Source organism: Drosophila miranda, assembly GCF_003369915.1.
Source record: "Drosophila miranda strain MSH22 chromosome Y unlocalized genomic scaffold, D.miranda_PacBio2.1 Contig_Y2_pilon, whole genome shotgun sequence".
NCBI classification, from domain to species: Eukaryota; Metazoa; Arthropoda; class Insecta; order Diptera; family Drosophilidae; genus Drosophila; species Drosophila miranda.
The window spans coordinates 16,490,859-16,496,896 of NW_022881614.1; positions in this window are offsets into that span (position 1 = coordinate 16,490,859).

A 6,038-nucleotide genomic window follows, 5' to 3' on the forward strand; every position below is an offset into this window, starting at 1 on the left:
GATGTACAGTTGTTTCGTAACGTACGGGTCGTCAAACTCCTTGGACCAACGCTTGATGAACGCTAAAACACCCTTAGCTTTATTTACAGTTGCAGCTATATGAGTTTTGAAACACATCTTATGATCAAAAAGGACTCCGAGGTCATTTGAACACGAAATTCGCTCAAGGACATGATTTCCTAGAACATATGGGACAAAATGAGGAGCGCGACCGTAAAATGTCATAAGTTTGCATTTGGAAAGGTTCAGAAAAAGAAGATTAGTTGAACTTCACTTAGATCAAGTTGAAGGCGTGTGTGCAAATACCAATCAGAGTAAGAAAGACAGATTTTGACATCATCAGCATACATTAGTGTAGTAGAGTATGTTATAACTTGAGGAAGGTCGTTCACAAATAAAATAAACAGAAGCGGGCCCAGATGACTTCCCTGTGGCACACCTGAAGTAACATTAACAGTATTTGACAACACGTTAGAAAACAAAACACGTTGAGTACGGTTAGAGAGATAGGACAAAATCCAATCTAGAAGATTCCTTGGGAACCCTAATAAAGAGAGCTTTTGGATAAGCAGAGCATGGTTCACAGAATCGAATGCCTTGCTGAAGTCCGTAAAAACTACATCCGTCTGCAAACCAATTTGAAAACCCCGGTGGATTAGGTTAGAAAACTCAAGAAGGTTAGTCGATGTTGAACGATGTCTGAAAAAACCGTGTTGCGACGGAGATATCAAGCTGCAACAAAGATGTTGCAGTTGCCGGGTGACCAGGAACTCAAGAAGCTTCGGGATGGCGGAAAGCTTTGCGATACCACGATAGTTTTCAATGTTTGATCTTGAACCTTTTTTGTGAAGCGGAATGATGTAGGACTCATTCCAAATTACTGGGAGACAAGACTGTTCCAAGGAGAGGTTGAAGAGAAAGGTCAAGGGTTTGCAAAGGGACTGGGCACAGTGTTTTAAGATGCAACTTGGTACCTTATCTGGACCCGCAGAAAACGATATGTCCATAGATGACAAACCTTCCAGAACAACGCTTTCCTCGAAAAAGGGCAGAAAAATGCTGTTAGCTTGAGGTAGCTGGTACGGATACGGAGTGGATGCGTTGTAAATATGAGACGAGTACGTTGTTTGGAAAAAGTTAGCGAATAAATTTGCAATACCAACAGCAGAAGCTTCTGTTTTGTTCTGGTAATGAAGGGACGGAGGAAAAACGTTTGACTTGCGCTTAGAATTAACGAACGAATAGAATTTTTTAGGATCACTACGAAAGTTACTACTACATTGTGAAAGGTAATGATTATAACACTGACTATTGACGGCAAGGAACAGAGAGCGAGCGGAGGAGTATAGAGCTAAGGCCAACGTGGAGCCCGACTTCTGGTACTTTTTATAGAGCCGGGATTTATTATTTTTTAAGTATGACAAATACTTGGAGAACCAGGGAGGCTTGGACGATACAGGTACAGTGATATCTGGAATAAACGTATTAAGGGCGGAGTAAATAGAACTATAAAACGAGTTAACAGTTGCATCTATGTTCGGTAATGAATAAAGAAACGACCAATCAACACGCGAGAGATGTAGATCTAAATCAATAAAGTTTGTTTTGCGAAAACACTTTATGTGACAAGGAGCCATGGAACTGTCAGCACCTCCAGATTGTGTACACTCCAGTGATATCAACAAAGTTGGATGGTAAGGATCTTCAGGGAGAGATATTGGGCTTGCTCTAGATACAGTAGCAAGAGAACCATCGTTAACAAAAACGAGGTCAAGAAGTCTGTCCCTAAGGTTTTAACGGCATTAATTTGGACAAGGGAAATATCCGTTAGCCCATTGATAAAGTCATTATGGCAATTGGGAAACAACAGGTTAGCGTCTTCACAAGGCAGCCAAGAAAGAAATGGGAGGTTAAAGTCCCCCATGACAATAATTCGATCATTGCACCCTAATGTAGAAACAACATTAGTAATTGCTGAAAGGTGGTGTAAGTAAAGCTCAGCATCAGACCTGGGAGGAATGTAAGAGCAGGTTAAATAGAAAAATGCGGAGCCAACACGAACTTTGACTGCAACAAATTCAATTCCCTGAATGTTATTGAATGGGAATAACTCAGATGAGAAAACAGATTTAACTGCAATCAGAACCCCACCTGCAAAAGATGGGCGGTCCATTCTATAAATAGTGTAACTATCAATGAAAATTTCGTGATCATTGACAGAGGAGTTAAGCCAGGTTTCGGTAAACGCGATGGCATCGAAATCAAAGGACGCGCTATTAGTATGAATTTGACGCAATTTTCCCAGCAAACTGCGAACGTTCTGATAGTGCATGGAAAAATAGTACATCAGTTTTTTGGAGCATGTTCGGTAATTCTTGGATTCGAGTTCGAATCTGTGAGAAGGAACTCATGCACAATTGTATGCTCAGGCCATATTTACGGTTCTAGAGAACAGGATAGTAAAGAATCAGGGAGAAGAATTTTAAAGGATGATATGTTGCGCTTATGTTTAAATGTAAATTTAGTCACAACTGCATCAACAGCCACTCCTAAAAGAGATCTCGGTACAAGGGCAGAGGAATTGGCAGCAATGGCTGTAGCAGGAATTGGAGTAGGAATTGGAGCAGGAATTGGAGCAGGAATTGGAGCAGGAATTGGCAAGACGTCGTCAGCAACCAGCACACCCGCACTAGGAGCACTCACCGCGTCAGAAGTGACGGCCACAGAAACTGCAGGGATGGGATTGATGCTGTTGGGGAGTTGGGTGCTCGAAGGAAGCAGATTGCTCGGTGTAAAGAACTCCGCAGCCACCGTTGGCGGATTTACAGACAACGGCGTGGCATGACTACACGGAAATGCTTCCGATGGATGAAGGTGGGAGGCAGGCGTACCAATCGGATTAGGTTGCAAGAGATTGATATCATTATTCGGAATTTTCCGTCTAGGCGATTCGCTCAAGAGTTTGAGCCCAAGAAACTGTGATTCAAGGGCAAGAAATTTCTCGGTGAGAGCCACAAATTGTTTCCGGACATCCAGAAACCCAGTTCGAGTCTGTCTCATAAATGTGCGCATTTCGGCCTCAATCCCCCGACAAGCCAGACATGACCAAGACAGGCCCATGCGTTTCGAGATCAGATCATTCAGCCGGCCAAAATTTCCACCACCAGCACATTTTATGTGGGCAAAATTGTCGCACAGCCAGCAGCTAAGAAATGAATCACCAATGATAACACCACCGAATTCACATTTCTTTGCACTACAAACGATTGCCATTATTGACAGCAGTAGAGTATTGTTTATTCGTATTATTATCGCGGTGGCCTGGTATGTTTGCTTACAAAAGTTCTTAATGTTACGGTTTATTTCTGCTGATTTTCTGCTGCTGCTTGAGTCGCGTCCGTATGCTGCTGTTCTCTCCTTTTCACTGCTTCGCTCGGTTCCTCTTCTTTTCTGTACGCTGTTGATCTGCTTCTATTACTACTGCTGTTGCTGCTGCTGTTACTACTGCTGTTGCTGCTAATCAGCTGTTCCTCTGCTGCTGTTATTACTGCTGTTGCTTATCTCCGCTGCCCCCTCAATAGGTCAGCTGGCCCACTCCTTCTTACACTCGGTCATCCTGATTAGTCATCAGTCCCTGATGACCATGCGTCCTCGTTTTCTACAGAGAAGCTCCATAGTTTCATGTTATCATTGCTTGTGGTCGTATTGCTTGGTCCTTCGACGTCTGCTGCCTTCCGAACATTATAGCGTCCGCCTCGTTTCACGTTGGTTATTTCGTATGGTCCTAATTCGCTGGCCATCTTTCTTCCGGTTACAAATTGTGTTCTACGTATGGCTACGAGATCTCCGACCTTGTATCTGTATTCGCATTTCCGCTTTTTATCGAATTGTTCCTTGTATCTGTCCTGGGCCTGCTGAATATTTTCTTTTGCCTCTTGTCGCATCTTTTGCCTCTCGTCTTCAAAATTATCAACCATCTCTTTTTCTATTAGCTGAAGTATGTCGCTATCCGGTCCACAACGCATTTTTACCCCGATCATCAGCTCAAATGGACAACGCTTTGTAGACACATGAACAGTGCTGTTAATAGCCCTCTGAACTCGCGGTACGAACTTATACCATCTTCCAGGTTCCTCCGACGACAATTTGGAAATGATGCTCAGAATAGATCGGTTTACGCGTTCAATTTGTCCGTTTCCTCTTGGTCCCCCTGTGGTGCTCCATATGTGTTCGATGTTCTTTTCCTTGACAAACTCCTCAAAGCTTGAAGATATAAATGCTGCTCCACGATCGCTTACTATGCGTGCCGGATTACCAAATACATCAGACCACTCCCTTAACTTCTTGAGAACTTCGTCTGCTCCTCTTGTTTTGTGGGATACATCCATACGAACTTTCTGAAGCTATCAACCATTGCGAAGATGTACTTGTACTGCTTTGAAGTAGCATCCATAGGCCCAAGGTGATCCACGTGTATAGTATACAGCGGCTGTGATCCTTTGTGAATTTGATGCAGAAATCCCTCTTTTTTGCCAAGCTTTTTGTTGTAGATTATACATTTCATACAGTTTCCTATGATCTGCATTACTTTTCCTTGCAGATGTGGAATCCAATAGCTCTGCTGTACGGTATGCATTGTTTTTTGAGCGGCAAAGTTTCCTGCGTTGTGAGCGTCGGTTATTATTTCTTTTTCTAATGACTTCGGTATTGCCAGCAAGTCCGTGCCTTGCACCACTTTGTATACGAGACCAGCTTTCAACTTAAAGTTGTCATATGGTTTACTTTTCAAAATTTCGGAAACTGCTTTGATCATCGTATACTTCTGCTGGGCTTTCTTAATTCTTGCTGTGACTTCCGAAGATACCATCATGACATCAATTGGGTACCTACTCAGGCAATCCACATGCTTCAGCCGTTCTCCTGCTCTGTGTTCCACTTCAAAGTCGTAGTCCTGCAAGTACAGGACCCATTGGGCTACCTCCCGCGGAACGTCCTTCTTGCTTAACGTTTGCTTGAAAGCAGCGCAATCCGTTACGAGCTTAAAGTTGGTTCTAAGTATGTACTGACGAAATTTTTTGCACGCTAGGAAAATTGCTTTGGCTTCCTGTATATAGCTAAGCTGTCGTGCTTCAGACACCGAGGTTTTTTTACTCCAGAATAAGATCGGATGCAATTGTCCTTCGTGCCATTGTAACAACGCCGCTGCAAACACGTCCTTTGACGCACTAGTGTATATCTCGGTTTTTGCATTCCTGCGATAAAGTTTCAAGACCGGCTCTTTCACCAATGCTTCCTTTAATGTAGCGAACGCCTGCTGCTCCTCCAGACTCATTTTAAATGGGACATCTTTTCGCAGCAGATTGGTCAGTGGTTTGGCGATTAGCGAATAGTTTCTTATGAATTTACGGAAAAACCCAGTTAATCCTAAAAACGACTGCACAGCCTTTATGTTTTTCGGCATCGGGAACTTGCTGACGGCTTTGGTTTTCTCCAATCCAGGCTTGATTTCCCCTCCTCCAACTTGATGACCCAAAAATGTAATGGTCGACTGCAGAAATCGGCACTTCTTCCACTTCATCTTCAGCCCGTATTCAGCTGCAGCATCAAAAACCTTCTTCAGCTTTCCCAGGCATTCGTCGGCGGTTTCAGCGTGTATAACGATATCGTCCATGCACAGGTCAAGAATGTTTTCATTTATAAGGTTTTGAAATACAAAACTTATAAAACGGATGAAAACGGCTGTCGAATGGCAAAAACCGAAAGGCGCACGGTTGAACTCAAAGAGGCCTTCCTTCGTTATGAACGCCGTATATTTTTTGCTGCTTTCTTCCACAGGAACGTGGAAAAACCCATTTTCTAAGTCCATGATGCTGAACACCTTAGCATTTTCTAGTTTTTCCAGCACCTCTTCAACGATTGGAACGGGGAAGCAATCTTTCAAGACCATCTTGTTCAACTGACGATAGTCCACGCAGACCCGGCTGCTCCCATCCTTTTTCTTGACAATTACAGTCCGACTGGCGAAATTTGATGATGAG